The 20,001-nt window shown below is 41.4% G+C and overlaps 1 long non-coding RNA gene across 1 annotated transcript in view; it reads left to right on the top strand.

Moving 5' to 3' along the window:
- LOC121043223 (uncharacterized) overlaps positions 1–5,658 on the top strand; it is a 33,533-nt gene extending 27,875 nt beyond the window's left edge. The window contains exon 2 of the long non-coding RNA XR_005796740.1: positions 5,207–5,658. This is a non-coding gene — a long non-coding RNA (uncharacterized LOC121043223). The remainder of the gene's footprint in view (positions 1–5,206) is intronic.
- Positions 5,659–20,001: the final 14,343 nt, after the last annotated feature.

The raw sequence follows: 20,001 nt of genomic DNA, 5'->3' as shown, positions 1-20,001 counted from the left end.
TGGAAATCTGCTATGTCTCTAGATAGTTCAGTGATGTGAGCCAATACATTCCCTTTACTACTCCAACTAGTTTGTTCCTAGTGTCCTGTTGTTTTCAACTAAGAACGTCCTTCCTTACATACAACTTCCATCTTCTCATCTCCGGCCAAGCAAAATAGCTCTTCCCTGCATACCCTATGACATTTCTCATTCAACTTTGTGCACAATTTCCCCTCAATTTGAAATGCCCTCCTATCCATGCTCAAAGTTACATATCTTAATTGCTGTAGACATAGAGTTTGAATTATGGACTTCTAAAAACACGCTCTTCATTCTTTCTTTCCTGCTTAGATCAGGTATTTTTTCTGGCATATTTGTTAAAGGGATGCAACTCTGTGTGTGAGACTATTTATATGAATTTGCGAATACTATAAAAAAAAATCAGGGGCCTCAGAGTTGTCTTAGTTGGCATGGGCTGTCGTAACAAAATCCCATTGACTGGGTGGCTTATACATGTTTCTCACCGTTTGTTCAAGGCTGGGAGTCTGACACTCTAAAGTGTCAGCATTGTCTGGTTCTGGTGAAGGCTTCCTTCCTAGCTTGAAGATGGATACCTTCTCTATGGTCACGAAGCCTTTCCTTGGTACATGAGCACAGATGCAGGGGTCAGGGGAAGCCCCTTTCTCTTCTATTAAGGCCACCAACGAAGGGCACCTGGGTGGGTCAGTCTGACCCTGATTTTGGCTCAGGTCATGATCCCAGGGTCATTGGATCGAGCCCTGCATTAAGCTCCACACTTATCGAGGAGCCTGCTTGGGATTCCTCTCTCTCTCTTTCTCTCTCTCTCTCTCTCTTTCTCCCCTGTTTGTGTTCTCCCTCTCTCTCTAAAAAAAAAATAAGGCTGCTAATCCTATTGGATAAGGACTCCATCTGATAACTGACTTCATGTAACCTTAATTACCTCCCCAAACCTCTACCTCCAAATGTAATCACATCGAGGGTTAGGGCTTCAAGATACGAATTTTGGCGATGGGGGCACAATTCAGTCAACAGTAAGGGTCTAGCATTCTACAAAAGCATTTCGAAACTGTTATGTAGAGATGCTTCTCAGATTTAGTGCTCAAACCTGTAATATCGGATCAGCTGGGAGCTTGTACAAAATGCCAGTTCTGAGGCTGCACTCCAGAGCTCCTGAATCAGAATTCCTGGGGGTAGAGCCAAGGAACTTGTATTTTCACAACTTTTCCACATGACTTTCACGTGTTCTCAAGTTTGAGAATCACTGGCTGTGCTCTACAACACTATTTCCTTAATGAGATTTTTTTTTGAGTAAACCTGTTTCATGATGAAAAGTTTAAGAGATGCTGGCTTGATAAAGGTAACCACGTTTTTAGTTTTTTGTATGACTTCAGGAACTTGGGATGGGCTACAGTACTCAGTGAATCTCTAATAAGAGACGTATGCTGTGTTTCCATAGCATGTCCCCCCACCACGAACCACACTCAATTTTGTTTCAGGTTTAAAGGCAGACCTATTATTAACACCTGGAAGAACTAATAAGATGCCTTACAGCTTAGCAAAAGATGGTCTAAAGTAATGACTGATTTCCACACACTATTATTTTGTTTGTTATCTGGCTTATATTTATCTCTTCAACTAGACTCTATTTTCATCCCAATGAACAGACACAGGGCCTTATATTTCATATATACCCCTGGCCTAATGTGCTCAATAAATATTGTGAAATGATTGGCATTTAATTTATTCTATAAGTAATAAATAACTTTTAAGCCTTAGACTTTATAGAAGGACATTTATCTATTATTATTGAGCTGTTATTAATCTTAAGCATTCTCTAGATACGAACAATAACGTGAAGAACAGGAGATTTGGAGAAGACACTATCATTCCTGATTCTTGGTCTTACTGACTTGATCTGGAGGAAATAACCTCTCTGTGACTCCGTCCTCTCCTCTTTGAAATGGGAACGTGATACTCCTCCAACTGCAGGGTTAGTCCAAGGGCTACATGAGGAATATTGCTGAAAATGGTTTCCAAGTAATTTAGAAAGGCTGATTGTAAACTTCATCCAGTTTTCAGCTGTTTGAGATAAGTGACCCTATCAGTACACTAGTAAGTGAAGAAATTGTCAAGGGTAAGTGATCACTCTTTCCAGAGAGTTTTTTTTTTTTCTTTTTCTTTTTCTCCTTCAAGAGTAGCTAGGGTGGGCTCATCTGTGTGTTCTCCTCCGACTTGCCCACCTTACTTTCTTCTTAGTATCTCCATTCATTGGGATACGATGCTGCAAAGCTTGATGGCATTGAATATTGTGGGAGAGATGAATCTGAATAAAGAATCACAGTTGAATCATTGCTAACCTTGATGGATTAGCACCAAGGAGCTCTTCAAGATGTCATTTTTTAAGCTTTTTGAATGATTGGTTTTCAATGGTTCCCTCAAAGGAATTTTAATTTTGAGAGCTGCATAGACAAATGCACACACAAATCATTTAGTGTCCACCTCCCGGAGAAAGAAAAAGTGCTTATAAAGTAAAATTTCCTCTTTTTACTTCACCAGCTTCCTGCCAGAGCAGAATTTTTCTTTGTTCAAAGTCTAACTTAGAAGAACTTCTTCTAAGTAGTTTTAAGAGTAGGGGGTATATATTTGAAAGGATGAAACTCTGTTGAGGGATTATCCACTATTTTTTTTTCCCCAGCAATGTATAAAAAAAATCAAGTCTGCTAATAATGGAGATGGTTTTACTGATGACAGTAACACACATTTATCACACACCCTCCGTGTGCCATGAATTCTGCTAGCCATTTTATACGTCTAATCCCATGTGGTGTTCCAGTATGCGCATGAGGTTGAAACTCTTATTATTCCCATTTTATAGGAAATTGGTTCAAAGAGGTTTAGAGAAGCAAAGCAACTCTCTCACTATCAGAAGATGTTTGTGGTAAAGCTTGCATGGCAAATACGGGGTTCCTGGTTCCAACACTCAGAGTGATGAGGACACTTTGGCTCTTGTTGACTGGGCTTCTTCAGCTGTGAAATGGGAATGATTAGGATCCACCAGAGAATGAGACATGACATGTGGAAAAACACAGTGAACCGTAAAGGGTATGAAGTGTTTAGGGTGTTTTTCCTTTTTGATAATTCATCATTAATAATAATTTTGGCTAACATCAGCAAGGCAGGCCTGAGAACCTGAATGCCTGGGTTAGACTCTTGAAGATACCATACCATGTGTTTGCTGTATAACTGTGGTCAAGTTACCAACATCCCTGTGCCTTTGTATGCTCTTCTGTAAAATATAGATAATGGCTATGTGTGTGCGCGCGCACATATACATACTGTTCTCTGAGAATTGTGTTGACTTCTGACACATACGTACTTCATAAATTTTACCTATTATTATTATTACCATTGTTGTGGCTTTCCCTTGGAAGCATACTTATGATATGAGCTTGAGAGAAGACACTGGCAAAGAACACAAAGAACAGGAGAACACTCCAGATTCCTTGCCAGCATTAAAGCTCCTTTCCCCAAATGGACTGCCTTCCGGGAAGGAGAGGCACTGCCCCCTTTGCATGTTTCATTTTCCTCTTGCCCACTCTATTCACATGCTCTAAGGACACATCAGCAAAACCCCAAGAGATTCACTGTTTCACTGATAATTATGAACCCGCTGAGCCCTTGCAATGTTGATTATTTAGGCTGTGAGTACAGAAAATTAAAAAGGTCGACCAGCATCCAGTTTCTCACAGCTGTAAAAGCCTGGTCCACAGAAGCCCCAGTGGCATGTGGGGCTGGGCCTCCGGCACATCCTCTGTAGTAAATCGCTGCCCTGAGGCATTTCACGACAGGGTGAAGTCCCTCTTTGTTTCAAATTTGCATATTTCCTGAGTTTGCAAATTTTGTTGCATTTCTTTTGTCACCAACAACTACCAAGTCCTTCTACATTTGCACTACATTCACTGTAGTGGTTTGAAATGGGACATTGAAAAATCCTGGGGTGAGACACTGAGGACTGGAGACAGCTTCCTCTCAAAGCTGTTCAAGAATGTTTAGCATCAGTCTAGAAAATATTTTTTTTTCTCCTAAGTCTTCAGATAGAGACCTATATAGGGGCTGATACTTATGCGTAGAATCTATTAAAGAATCCATCTTGAGTGCTAGAAACCCAAGCTGGTAGGAACGAGAAGCCTGGAAGGAAGGTGGAAATGTTAACTAAGTACTTTCTAAGTACCGGGCATTGAGTTAAACACTTTCATATCCCTTCTAATATGCGGTTGAGTCTAAGGTGATAATTTAATACGATTCTCACAACAGTTTGGCAAAATAGGTATTACCTCTATAAATGAAGACTCAGGGGCTGTAAGAAACTTAGATACAAAGAGGGTAAATAAATTAGACCTGACCTTTCACAACCTTGTCTATTGCTTTGGGACAAATAACCTCAGATGTTAGCTTAAAACAATGGAAGTTTATTATCTCACATCTCTTGGAACATAGGAAGCACTGTATTAGCGATTTGCTATCTCTGTGAGGACACTGCTTTCCCCGGTGCTGTGTACATCTGAACTGGAACGTTCGTGGGATAAAATCCTGGAAGGTGAGGTCACAGAACAATGACCATTCAGGCAAGCATGGGGTATGCCAAGTACTTTGCATATAGGAAATCGATGAACTTCACAAAGACTCAGTGAGTTAGATGTGAGTATTATCCCCATTTTAGAGATAAGGAAAGAAACTCAGAGATGTTAAGCCTGGCTCAAAGTTTCACAGCCAGTGAGTGGCTCAGAAGCTACCCCAGGCAATCTGGTTGCAGGGTCTGTGTTCCCAACCTCTACACCATACAGTCTAAGGGCTGGATTGTGAAGGAGCCTGTATAGCATGGCCGTATCGCCTCATCCATGGAATAACTGGGAGCTACTGAAGAAGAAAAATACAAAGACAATCGTATTTATGGGTTAGAAGAGGGGCCCTGACCACGATATACAGCACAGACTGAAGAGATGGTGAAGCTAGAGACAAGAAGACTGGAAAAATACTGTATTTTAGAGGACAGTGTGAGAGCTGGTCTAGTAGGTGAGATTTGAGAAGCAATGGGAGATAATATTGAAGAACAGCGTTCTCTTAGTAAGAGCTTTGAATTTTTCGTGTGCCAATACTTTGTTTCAGGTACTGTTTACCATCTTCCTGTTATTTTCTTCATTTACAGACATGGCCTCACCCAGCTTCTCCTGCAGTTTAATGTGGCTATGAGACTGAGCTTTGGCCAACAGAATGTGAACGAATATGATACGAGCCATCACCGTGCATCCTTTTTTATTCCCTGTCCTCTTCTGGCGGCCTGTGGTGGCAGCCCCAGATGACTACTGAAACCACATATTCAAGATGGCGGAATCGCTATCAGCCTGGATTCCTGAATGAGTGTGGAGCAGAGCCACTCCACCCGCAAACCTTCAACATGCTCTTCATTTGCCACCTAGCTGGAGTGTTACATACTGATATGACAAAAAAAAAAAAAAAAAATGTTATTGTGCCAAGCCCTTGCAAATTTGGATCTGTTTGCTACCACAGTCGAGCTTAAACTACTACATATCTGATCCACATAATGCTAAAATTTTGAAAGCCTATTGCCCAGAGATCTATTAAATCTTTAGTGCAAACTAGTTCTCTTTGATAGCTCTCTCATGCTCTTTTACACTGTATGTCAACTAACCGGAATTTAAATAAAAACTAAAAAAAAAAAAAAAAAAGCAACTCTCTCATGCTTTTTGAAACTTCTTTCTGTCACAGTGTTCATGGGGAAGTCCTTTTGGATATATTTTGAGATAGAGGAAATTAAAAAGAGAATAATGCGAGATGAGAAAAGAGAGTGTCTCATGTTTCGGGATTTACCAAAGATGTCATCTGCCCTGGTGGGAACAGCGTGATGGGCAATCATTCGTAACCCACAGAGCACCGAGTTTCTGAAAGTACACTATTTTGAACTTAGCTCAATTTCACTGAAGAGGTTACCCAGGTGAATACCCTAAATATGTAAAATCCGGATTTTAAACACAATGGCAAGAAACCAGAAATGGGTTGGCACATTTCTGATTCTCAGAGAGTACAAAGGGGCCCCTGAAGACTGACAGCACTGGAAAAACAGAAGACACTGGTTTGTTTCTTTTTTTAAAGAGCAACCAACCTCAAACTTACTACTAATGACTGTTTCATTTCAGTCTACCCACGTGGTTTTGTTTCTTACACTCTGTAAATGTGAGCCTTTTTGGTCATTCTGACAGATTTTCCAGCACTAAAAATATCAGGGGCTTAACTGACAGATCATGGGTATTTTTGACATGATAGATTAGCCCTGGGAAATTCTCCCCACCTGCTGAAAAAAAAAAAAAAAAAAAGACACCTGAGGGTTACAAAGACTCTGTGGTTGGCCTAAGACTTCTGTCTTTCTCTACCATCTACCCTTCCTTATTTATATATAAATGGCACACGATGAGTTAGGGCAGTATTTTAAAATATGCTAATGTTAATGAATCAATATAGGAGCTAATAATTCCCTGTTTACCTGTGACTTTTCATGCACTAAAAATACGTGAAGATGAAATGCCTGTTTATTTCTCAGTAAAAATTCAATCGGTGATCTCCTATTGCTTTTGAGGGCATTCACTGGCACCCATGATGTGAACGCTCGCTGATGTGAATACCCAAGGCGAAGCGGTCACACAACCTGATGAATTCCTTCGACGACTCCCAAGTGGCCATTTACCTCCTAAGCTGTTTTACTGCCAATTGACTTTCCTGTGCTGTGTTCGGTCAGCAAGTGCTTGCTTACTGGATGGAGACTCTGGGCCTGGCTTTGTGGTACATACTGAAGGCACAGACCCTGTCCCTGCCTTCATCGAGGTCATAGTTGAGGAGGGAAGCCAGATTTAATGGAACGATCACACAAATAAGTATTTGCTCGTAAACTAATAAATACTGCAAGAACAAGGGGCAGGTGATTTGACAGCCTGTAACAGGGGATCTAATCCCATCCAGTGCTTCAGAGTAATGCTTTCCTGTAGGAGAATGAGAACTGCCATCTAAGGAAGCGGGAGCATTAGTCAGTCAGGTGGTGTAGATAAAAAACCATCAGCCGCCCCCATCAAGAGGTGGAATTGGTTTCCCTACCCACAGAATCTGGGCTAGCCTCTGACTTAAGTAACCAGTTGCACGTAGAAGTGGACACTTCTCCTCTTGCTCCCTTGAAGCACAACCTTCCGAACACCAACGGAAGTCCCATCTAGCCTACCGGGTGATGAGAGGCCCCTGGAAAGAGCCGCCCTTGCTGAGTTCTCTGACCCCAACCAGCTAACCCCTTGCTCCAGCGGTGAACAACACTGCCGTAGATCATTCAGCCTGCTCCAGAGGCCAGATACCTGCCGCTGCAAAAGCAGCTGTAGCAGATACCAGAGGATCCCAGCACAAATTGCTGATCACAGAATCACTAGCCTGTTAAAGGGCGGGGACGTTAACACACTGAGTTTGGGGGTGGTTTGTTATATGGCAATGAATTACTAATAACCCATGTTTGGTTTAGGGACTGGGACTGCATTAGCAGAGAGTGACAGGTTTAGGCAAAGGTTGGCTGAGGGAAGAATGCATTCTTAGGAGACTGAGAGGAAGAGGGTAACAGAAGATTCTGGAGAAATGGACAAGGTTCAAATCAAGCAGACTCTTTCAGGACCTGTCAAAGACAGGTTTCTTGAACACAAAGGAAGGCCATTAGATGGATTTTAAGCAGGGAAGTGACATGGTTAGATTTGCACATGTGCATAGCGTTTTTCTTCTACCAGACCACAAACCCATCATGCCAGGGGTCTATAGGGAGGGTCCCCAGTAGACGCTCAGGATGTCTTGTTTTACTCTTTGACTGACTGGATCATCGGGATACACAGTAGGATAAAGTGAAATAGCCCAGGAGTCTGGGCAAGTCCAGAGGGTTCTATACAGTCCAAAAATAGAGGAGATAGTTGATCAGACACCACACTTTACCAGTTTGAAACCACTGGGGCACTCTATTTATGGTTGAAAAAAGGCATTGTTTCTACCAAATTCCCATTAAAAATCTGCCTTTGATTCATCTTCTGATCAGCTGGAAGCCACTGCTTTCTCTGCATTTGAACTATAGTGTTTCTTTGGCTAGGTTGGCTGATAAACAGGGAGATGAGACAAAGGAGAGTCATATGAATCACGGAGCTGAGTCTCTCTCCAAACCTGTTAAAGCCTCAGTCCTAGTGGTTTGTCAGGCTCAAGAAGAAATTGTCAACGTATCAAAGGAGAACCTTGGAAGTCTGATGGCTAGTCTCCTTCTCAAACAATTTGAACTCAGCAAGGTGTCATGGAAATACCCATGAGATCTGGAGTCAGTCTGAAGTTTAAATCCATGCCATGCTATTTACAAATTCTATGACCTTGTGCTAATCTACATTTGCCTCAGTTTCTGAAACTGTAAGGGACACAGGGATAATAAAGTCTACCATGTGGATGAAGATTAAATGAAACACATACAAAAAGTGCCTGCGCAGAGAGTTGTCAATTAAGACAGGCTTACTTTCTATTATTCTTCAGAGTTTCTGAAGAATTTTGGAGGTAGAGGCATTTGTTTTTGGCTGTGTGGTTTTCATTCACACTTGAATTTTATATTTGGCTTTGCCACAGATTTTTCTAATTTCAAGCATGAACGTCATCTTTCCTTGGCCCATTTTTCAACCTTCTCTTTACTCCAGTTCAGTGGTTCTCAACATTGGCTGCACATTGAAACCCCTGGGAAGCTCTAACAAAAATATCGATGTTTATTTCCAACTCCAGAGTGAAGGATGTCATTTGTCTGAACTGTGGCCAGGCCACTGGGATTCGTTTAATAAAATAATCTGTTGTAAATAAGTATGTGCATGTATCCACTGAATTGCAGATTTTTTGAGGGGTAAAGAGTACTACTTATTTCCAGAATCCACTGTTGGATTAGATCTATAGCCAATGTTATTTCTACCACACCGTAAAAATGACATAATTAAACCTTTTTAGTCAATATGGTGATAACATAGGCCTGGGGACACCTTCTGGGTAAAATGGATTTGTGGCTCATTAAATGAACACTCTTAGGGCCTAAGGGAAACCAGCCTTGTACCAAAGACCAAGGAGGTAGTCTGTCCTCTTCACTTGAGATAGAAAATAAAAACACAAACATTGTACTTAAATTACAGGGGCTTCTGACGGTTTGGTACTTCATTCGTGTGATATCAACTCACGTGATATGATTTCGGTCACTTTAGATATTTAGATTTCTCGATTTCACTCAAAAACCAATGCTTCAATTAGGGTATGCTGCCACCAGGTGGCAATAACGGCCTCACTCGTGATCACCATCCAATAATAGTTGATTCATGCATTTATTCATTCAAAGTTATTTGGAAAAGTTAATATACCTTTCACTCACTATCATTTACAATTCACAGTGCAAACTTTAGTGGCATAACTGAATGTGTATAGTTAATTTTAGTTTTAATAATTATAAAGTTTGTATATATGAGTGGGCATAAATTGCTGCATATGTACAGGAAACCCCACAGGTCTACATGTATAAATGCTTTTAGAGAAATTAAAATTGAAGGTAAAAGCTGGTACCTTCCTCACTATCCCTTATTAATGACTAGTCACAGCCTAACTCACACTGCTCATTTCTGCATTCTATAGCCAACTTTGGCTCTTTTACCTCTACGAGATTGCACACTACAATGGAATTTCAAATGAACTTAATATGAAAATTCACTCAAACTTTCCAGCAATGAGTATTTCCAATTAAGGAATTAATATAGCTGCTTTTCTGTAGCCCGCTAATGAAATTATTTCTATCAGCATTACCGCCTGGTAAGTTATCTTTCACTCCTTCCATATAGGAGAAGTAGTGAGGACAGTAACATAGCTCTGTATTATTTCTGGGTATACTGAGTCTTCATGACCAATTCCTTTGACTACAAAAAGGAAGCTTTCTCTCTCTGGTCCCTGGAAGAGGGCACTATCTTGATGATGTAGCCATTAGTTATGCACGACTTGAAAGCTATGCACAGTGGTTCTCTTCTATAGATAAGCTTGACTTTAATATCCTTTTGAACATTTGACAGATTATCTTGGACATAATGGCTTTACTAAGAAGCAACTTAGAAATTATTTTAAGAGCATCTTGTTGTTCTTAAAGAGGAACTGACAATGCCTGTGTATCTATCTGTATGCCGATGTCTTCTGAGGAAAGGAATATTAATGATACTCCCTCCCCCTACTCGGCATCTCCCATGCTGGCAGACATTGTAAGGGTCAACGGCAAATTGCAACAGTGAATCTGGATGGGCCAGGTGGCCCCATCTCTGTGCTGAGCATGGACTATTTTCACTACCTCTGAGGTGATGGACTAGGATTTTGACCAACCAAACAACTGCTGCCTACAAAAACTAATCATCTCCTCTCCCTCACAAATTTGGCACAAAGACATTGGAGGCCCACTTACTCCAAGTTATCCCCATGGAGTAAAGCTGAGCAACTCTCCAGGTTATTTTGGAAGTCTACATGGCCCAAAGTAAGGAGAACTGGGCTCAGGGAGTGCTGATGACACTACTTCCATGTTGAGCTCCCTTGTTCCTTGAAACAGTTTTCTATGTAAATAATCCGTGAACCTGGGGATTCAGCTCAATTGGTCCAGTCATATGACTTTGAAGACAGCCTTTTACATGGCATTTATGTGCAAGCTGAAATAGATAGCATTGTCAGAGAGTGGACTTTTGTGGCTTTGATCTTCATGAGTTTGACTCTTTGGAAAAGATGCCAAAGACCCATGGAAAATGTTCAAAACCACATCAAATCTCACCTCTCAAAATTCTGTTGTGGGCCACTCCACACAACTCCGTCCTTTCATTTTCTACCTTCATTTGCCAAGTAAATCACCAGATTTGAGATGCTGTCAGTGTTTATCATCTTCTGCTATTTAATCTTTGTATCATTATTTTAACCCTTCCTATATTTCCACTGTGTTTCCTCAATTAGTTTGTGTTCCCTTCCAAGGCCATGACCATATCACAGCATTCTACATCAGTCATTTCCTCATTCCAAGTTAGGTACTGAAATCCTCTAATGAAGCCCCTGTCCATCTACGTCACTTTTGCATTAATTTGTTATTACATTAATTCTCTCATCCATTATGCATTCACGCAGTAAATATTTATCAAGTACCTTTTCTGTTACAGGCACCGTTCTTGATGCTCAGTATCTAAGAGTGGGTGACACAGACAAAAGTCCCTGTCCTCATGGAGTTCATGTTCTAGTAGATGGGGGAAGTGAAATATATAGGAAGCTAGATAGTGATAAGGAAGAAAATAAACAGTTCCAGAGGCCATCTTGACTAGGTCAGGCCGTCTCCATGGAACCTCAGCCTGGTTACACAGGAGGTCAGGAATGGTTTTCCTGCCTATGGCCAGTTCCTGGTGTGTGCCCTGTGTCAACCTTAAATAGTGGAATGTTGAGTGCACTGAAGCCTTCCTTTAACCCCAGCCAGAATAACTGGGCTTCTTTCCCACTTCCTGTCTGAATTTTACTTCACCGGGAGGACTAGAGTTTTACCTTACATGTCCAAGCACTTGTATTAAAAAATTATTCCTTGGTCAGTTCTTCCCAAATCTCACTCTTAGGGATTTTACCTCATCTTTCCTCCCTCCAATCCTGGCTGAAATACTGCTCCAAAGTAGAGCACCTGGTACCTGGTACTACGGTATTTCCATTTATTTCTCTGTTGTTTTTTCAATAATGTATTCTCATGTTAAACACCATGTTTATCTGCATAAACTATGTATTAACTGTATGTTAATAATGTATTCATATGTTAAACTATCTGCTATATATGAAACAGTTTATTGGAAACTGGGGATACAAAGATGAATGGGTCTGGAGTGGGAAAATATACTGTCTATCAGGCACAGTTTATCACATTTCACATGATCTTTTTTCCATAGTAGGCACTCAATCATTTTTTGTCAATATGAGATTGTTTTTAAAACTTTAAATTTCTTATTGAAGGCCCAAAGACTTTCACTGGCTGTATAAATTCCAGTGTGTATATCTATATGTAGACATACTATCCTATATAGATATATATAGGTATGTAGATATATCTATATATATGTATCTTCTTCTAGCATGGCAATCATGGCATTTTGTGAAAATAGCCTATTTTTGAATAAGACGATACACATCTAATAGAAATTATTTCCATAATAGTATAGATTTATGTGCCTAACGTTACCATCATTTTTGAAAATTGCTGTTAAATTAACTTATAGTCTTTATCAGTCCTTATTTGCACACATAAATTGTCAGGGGTATACAGAGCTGTGTGTGCAAAGGTGCCTAACGGGTTCAACTGGCCATTTGAGTCTAGTGTGAGACAACTAGATCCTTCTTGAGGATAGGGTGGTTGGACCTGGAAGAGAGCAGGTGAGAAAGGAGACAGTCTGAACAAACCTGCCTTCCTCACTTGAATCAGACCTGGCCTCAAGCACCTTATGTCTCATCACATTTCTGCAAATATCCATGGGCATACGCTCTTCTTATTGCTTCAGGCTCCCGAGTTCCTGTTTCCAGGTGCCTCGCACAGATGCCCCACTTCCCGCAGTTGTTCTGTTCTGGCTTTAGGCCGATTTGGTTGTGCAACTGAATTTATTAGCCTGAGTTATCACTTGGGCTTGAGAACCATCATTTCTAAGCCTTGCTGTTCAGAGAGTGGTAAGCCTGACTGACACAAATAAACATCACCTGGGAACTTGTCAGAAATTCAGAATCTTAGGCCCTATCCCCAAACTGCTGAATCAAAATATGGTTAAATAAGATCCCCAGGTAATCCACACATGCATTAAATTTTGTGAAGGGCTGAAAGTCTAGGGGGATGGTGAACGAGAGGCAACGAGAAGATCCATCTTTAACACTGTGGGGAGATAAAGGTTCCCACCCATCTTCTCTTACCTAGATCCTCCATAAGAAGAGAACTTACTGGTCTAATGGGTTTGGCTTCAGGACCCTGAGTATCAGGACTAGGGTGAGGCAAGGAAGGCTTAGCCAGTGCAACATTTCCAGAGGTGCTCGCTGTCAGGTGCTGACCCTGCACCTCTGGGAATCTGAGGGTTTGTGCCTCCTTCAATTCTGGGCGGATGGGGCCCTGCTTGCCTCGTCTTAGGCCTGGCCCCACTTGGTGTCCAGGCTGGTCACTGAAGGGCAGCGCCATCTGATGGAAGGTTACCCACCTGAGTGTGAGCCTCTCTCCTCCCTCTTTTCCATTCCTTAGGAAAAGCCCTTCTAGATGCGCTTTCTTGTGTTCCCACTCTGCTCTTTTGCATCTACCTTCTGTGGTTTGATGGTAACATTTGGGATTAAAATGCAATGGCATGTAAAGGGTTGCAGAAGCCCTCCATTCACCTCACTAAGAGTTCAGAGCACCACACCAGCTCAGGATGACCTAGGCCCTTATGAGTCTCGTCATGGGTCCTCGTGCATTCATCCTCCTTGACAACCACGCAGAGGGGTGCTTGGAAAATGTGGTAGGGTTGGGGCATTCCTGCATTCCCGATTCCTTACCAGAGAGTTCCACGTTGAGAGATATTGGGAGTCTATGTGTTATTTATATGGTGTTGGTTTATTTTCTGTTTAGATGATGATCCCAGGAGCATGGCTCCCACAGTAAAGAACACTGAAGGGAGGAAGTTTGAGTGATTGGTTCACCGCAATACCACAGACACCTCCAACAGGTGTGTGGGACCTGAGGCAGGCACTTGTACTTTCAATTCTTCACTTTTCTCATCTATAAAATGAAAACCATAATAATTCTCACTCTATAGGATTACTGAAAAGATTAAGTCAACAAATGCAGGTGATAGGTACTTCATAAACTACCGTGCAGATATTCCTGTTAGGGACCTTGTAATGAAGTTTAAGAGGGTTACAGGAAACAATAATTTTTAAACAAAAGAGGCTCAGAGACCTTAAGCATCATCTCAAAGGCCCGTAGTTGGTAAGTACGGGGGCTGAGGCTTGGACCTGAATGTTCCACTCCACTCCCTGCCTCCCTGTCACACTGCCTCACGGACCTGTAGCAGAGACATGTCACCGTTTATGTTCTCTGAAATCTGAATGACATATCCTCCACCCTCCATTACTTTCCCTCTTTATGTTGAGACATCATCTCAGATTCAGCCCCTTGGAACCTAGTGTCTTAACTAAAATCATTATTGATCAGCTTCTTGCAGAGCTGGAGGTAAGACAACAGCTGAAGTGAAGCGGGCTCTCCCTATTTGCATCTCAGGTGGGTCAGCAAAACGTGGCACTGCAGTCGTGCTTGCATAGTCATAAAACATCTTGGAATTCACACTCTCTCTACAGCAGGCTTGGGCTCACACTCGGGCCAGGCCATGAGGCCCCACATGGACTCACAATCCCCCTGACCGCCCAAGTGATGCCTTCTTGAGCAAACCAAAAGCCAACTTGGAACTGCCCCCAGCCCCACACACACCCACCTCTGCAGCTTAGCTTTTCCAGCTACATGGGGCCATTTGACACTCTGCTGGGCACTCCCTCCTGCCTGTTTCTAGAGTCAGTCTTCATTAGAGGCTGGAGAAAGTTCACAGGCTTCACCACCCTGAGATCAAGTATCAAGTCCCCCATTGGTGTACCTCACTTCTGAAGTCCAGATTGATCCCTCAGCCCTGTCCCATTCTCTTGCCTAGAAGCTAATTTAGGCCCTTGGAAGTTGGGATCTTGACTTGCTCTTCCTACATGACTTTCTTAGGTGACAATTAACCAGGCAGATCTCCCTGCTTTATATTTCCAAACACTTTCACTATACTTTCTGTGATCTCATCTCACTGTCAGTGAACTACCTTAATCATTTATTAATTCATTCATTCCCTATTCCATTCACTCTTTAATTCAACAATGTTTATCGAGCATCTTTTATGAGCCAGACTCTGCTATACGTTGGGGACACACTAGTAGTGGTGAGCAACGCTAGTCTTGTGGAGCCACGGCTTCTTGGCAAAGGCAGACATTCCTTTATCAACATGAGATATTTATTAAGTACTCATTATTTGGAAGGGACTGTTCTTAGCATGAGGGATATGGTAGAGAATGAGCAGGTACAACCTCTGCCCTCATATAGCTTACATTGTACTGGGGTGAGGTGGGGAGGAGAGCAACAGACACAAAATAATCACATGCCAGGTGGAAGAAAGTGATAAGGAGAAAATTAAAGTAGGAAATTGGGGAAACAAACAAGAAGTAGTTCTACTTTACACAAGGTGATCAGAAATGCTTTCTGAGAAAGTGACACTGGAACCAAGACCTGAATGAAGCTAGGAAGCAAACTGTCTGAATATTTGGAGGAAGCATGTTCTGAGAAGGGATGGAAAGGATGGCGTCCCAAAGGCAGGGTTATCTTTGAACCGCTTGAGGATCAGGAATGAGGGCAGTGGTCTGGAAGAGAAAAGGCAAGTGGTGGAGATGAGGTCAGGCAGAATGTAGAAGCAGGGAGTGGGGGGCAGTTTTGTGTAGAGCCCCATCATGCCCTGGTGAGAACTTGGGTTTTACTGAGTGAGATGAGAATGCACCAGAAGTTTCTGAGTGAAGGAGTCATCTGGTCTGACCCCTGTAATGACTCTTCAAGAAAGAAGAAGGTTGCATGGACCAAGGTGCTGGCAGTAGTGATGGTGAAGGTATTTTGAAGGTAGAGTTACCAAGCGTTGCTGAATGGTTAGACACGGAGCATGAGAAGAAGAGAGAAGTCAAAGATGACTCCAGGACTTTTAGTGTGAACCACAGGATGAATGTGGATGTCATCAATCAGTCTCCCAATGAAGGGTAACATTATAAGCTGAGGTTAGTGGTATAGTTGAAGGACTCTGAACCGCATCACCTATCAATCTCAGTTCCATCCTTCTCCCTTTCATTCTAGTTAGTGCTCTCCCACTAACTCATCTTACAGACTTTGCACAAGACGCTTCCTGTTAAGAACTTTGGATGTTATCTAAGAGTATGGAGAGCAGGTATTACACAATTCAGTGAGATGATCATATTAAAGCTTTGGAAACCTCCCTTTGGCTGCAGGTTGAGAATAGATGGGGACAACCCATGGAAACACAAGAAGACTAGTTAGGAGATGATTGCAGAGATAGGTGAGAAGACCATGGCTTGGACTAGAGTAGTAGCACATTAGATAAAACCTGATACAGGGCCATACTGGAGACACCAAGATCTTGGGCCTTCTTAAGTAACCCAGTTGCCCTGTTGGCATGGCTATAATGGTAGGTCAGAAAGGACTAAATTAGAGTGTGGTAGGAAAAGGTAGGGGGTGACCAGGTGGTATAGATTAAGTACAAGAGGAGGTTACATGTGGTGTTTTGGGTGGAGTCTTCAGGAAGCCCTGAGCTATTTCCAGGAAGAGATAACACATTTCTTTGATGTCCCAGTGGTTTTTAAATTTTTCTGCATGAAGTTCACCACTTTCTACCCATGTACTCTTCTCCACACCCCTCCCCCTTCCAGGACTGCTTGAAACCCTTCATTTCTGCCCAAGTGCCAGTGTCCTTGTCTATGCTCCGGTGACCTCCCAACAGCTTGAAAAGGAGGCAATATTGCATTGAATAATGGTTAAGAACACAGGCCTTGGAGTTGGACTAACTTGGATTTGAAACTCGGTTGTATTACTTACTATGTAGCTTTGGGTAAATTACCTAATTTCCTGGAACCTCCGTTTTCACACCTGTGAAATGGCAAAAATTGTAACACCCATTTCAGAGGATGGTTAAAAGGATTTAGAAAGATCATGCCTATGAAGCACATGATGTAATGCCTATCCAATAATAATAGCTGACTTTATGAAGTTTTTCATCTGTGATAAGCAGTGTTCTGAGTGTTCCATGTATATTAACTCATTTCATCTTTCAAACTATCCTCTTAAATTAACAGATGAGGAAATTGAGGCACAGGGAGGTTTAACAGCTCACACAAGGGCACTAAACTATGTAGTGAAAGAGCCAGGATTTGAATTCAGGCAGCCCCTCTCAACCAGTATATTATACAGCCTCTCTCAAGTAGGAAATAACCAAACAAAAGAAGCTATTTGTATTTGCACTAGACATTCTCAGGAATGAGCATTCTAGCATCTCAGTAGCAAGGAAGGTCTACTTACCTGAATTTCTAGTTGCACCTTTCTTGCTGAGAATTTTTCTACAAGAAGCGAATCTACTTTAAAAAAACAAAACAAAAACCACAACCCTTAGGTTTCAAAAACACAGAATAGGTGCTCAAATAGTAAATGAATAAATGAATGATCGAGTTGTTTGCAGTGGGGCCTCAGGAAATGTTTGTTGAGCAAATGCGTACTGGAGTTAGGAATGGTTAATAGGTGAGAGAAACCCCCAGTGAGACCTGGTCTAAAGGGGGAAGGGACAGTGTATTTCTGGATGTGTTGAATATGGCAGCAAGAACGAAGTGGCTTTGGGACCATATGCCCTGTTTCATCATGTTTGTATCAGGGCAGTGCCTCTGCCAAGTTCTTCAGTCTTTTTATAGGTGATGTTTAGTGGCTAAAGCACAGTTTATACCAATCCTAATATTTCTACATGCAGTGTCATAGGTCATGAGTCCCTGACATGGTGAGAAGCAGTTTGCACAGTGGGTCAGCACACAGGAGCTCTGACTACCTCGTGTTTGAATTCTGATTCTACTACTTTCTAGCTGTGTGATCTCAGGCAAGGTTAACCTTCTGGTACCTCCATTTCCCTATCTATGAAATGCAGGTCAAAATAGGACTTACTGTTTGACTGATGTGAGAATTAAAAGAAATAACACAGACAAGGGGTTTAGCAGAGTGCCAGGCTTGTTGCTTGCTGTTACTATAGAATACCAGTTGTATGCCATAATCATAAAGTAGGTGCCCACTTGAGGAATAATTCAAGGAAGGCACAAAGCTCTTAGGGCCCCAAGTTTCTAATCATCCGGACCAGAATTATGATGGCAATTTCCTGAGTCTGCTAATTATTTCCATACCAATTAAAAAAATTGCTTATCTATATGTCAAAAACATTTACTGAAAAGCCATTTACCTCTTACAAATGGAAATGGTTGTAGTTTCTTCCTCCTATTTGTCCCCTTTTATGGGTACAATGGGTCTATGATTATATTCAGTAAGTAGGCCTTTAAGTAAAAAAAAAAAAAAAAATACTGGGGCTCCCAGAGGTCTGTTCAGGAAACTTGTATAGTGGCCACGGAGTTAAATTGTTTGGTCATATCAAGACTGAACTAAGAGTAGCTCCTGTAACCAACTAAGGTATTTAACACCCAAAAGATGGGGTTTGGGGGCATACTTGTCCTACTCAACAGTGACACCTGTTGACTCCGATGGAAACATACATATTCTAAGTGCAGTTGGGGCAGGCTTTGGGACTAAACAACAAACAAGAACACAAATGGACAACAAAGCAAATAACATATAGGGAAGTCATCTGCTCCTATTTGAGTTGGTTCCCTTGCTGCAAGAACTGAGTTACCATTCACAAGATAAAACCACATGTTATCAGAATTAACAAGTGAAAGCCTCTATAGAATATTTAATCAACATTTAAGGACAATAACTCTGGTCAGTTTAGAGAAACTGAGGCCCATATATACAAACATATACTGTATTATATATCATACAGTGGTGGAGACTGAATCAGGAGTCAATTTGCTGACTCAAAATCCAGAAGACTTCACTTCAGAGCAGTGATTTCCATTTAAATTTTGTCTATTTACAAAAACACAGTCAAATCTATGAATTGTTCTTCCTTCCTTCCTTCCTTCCTTCCTTCCTTCCTTCCTTCCTTCCCTTTACAAATACATATGAAATAGGTTTATTGACGCCATGAGTCAGACCCTGGGCTGGACATCAGTGATGAGTACAAAGTGGCTGGCAAGTAATGGAATTCATCAACTATCAGAGAGCCATAGTTAACATACAGATATATGAATTTCAAGCGTGCAATATAATGATTCAACAATCCTGTACATTTCTCAGTGCTCATCAAGATAAGTGTGTTCTTAATCTCCTTCACCAATTTCACCTATCCCCCCATCTACCCACCCTCTGGCAACCACCAGTTTGTTTTCTATAATAAGAGTCGGTTTTTGTCATTTGTCTATTATTTCCTTTGTTTGTTCATTTGTTTTGTTTCTTAAATTCCACATATGAGAGAAATCATATGGTATTTGTCTTTTTCTAACTTACTTCACTTAACATTATACCCTCTAGGTCCATCTATGTGATGCAAATGGCAAGGGCTCATTATTTAAAAAAAATTTTTTTTTTTAAATGTTTATTTATCTTTGAGAGAGACAGAGACAGAATGCGAGTGGGGGAGGAGCAGAGAGAGAGGGAGACACAGAATCTGAAGCAGGCTCCAGGCTCCGAACTGTCAGTACAGAGCTGGACACGGGGTTTGAACTCACAAGTTGTGAGATCATGACCTGAGCTGAAGTCAGATGCTCAACCGACTGAGCCACCCAGGTGCCCCTAGGGCTCATTATTTTTTATGGCTGAGTAATATCCCATTATATGTCGCATATATATACTACATCCTCTTTATCCATTCATCTATAAATGGACATTTAGGTTACTTCCAAATTTCCAAATCTTTATAAATAATGCTACAATAAACATAGAAGTGCATATTTTTTTTCAAATTAGTGTTTTCATTTTCTTCGGGTAAATGTCCAATAATGGAATTACTGGACTGTATGGCATTTCTATTTTTAATTTTTTGAGGAAACTCTACACTGTTTTCCACAGTGGCTGCACCAATTTATATTCCCATCAACTGCCTCACAGAAGTGGAAAGATGGTATCTGGTTAGGAGAATGAGATAGACAATGGTAGGTCAGTGAAACCTTCACCAGAAACAG

Source organism: Herpailurus yagouaroundi, unplaced genomic scaffold (assembly GCF_014898765.1).
Source record: "Herpailurus yagouaroundi ecotype Mexico unplaced genomic scaffold, PumYag 186, whole genome shotgun sequence".
NCBI lineage: Eukaryota > Metazoa > Chordata > Mammalia > Carnivora > Felidae > Herpailurus > Herpailurus yagouaroundi.
This window is presented reverse-complemented; position numbering and strand designations above follow the sequence as displayed.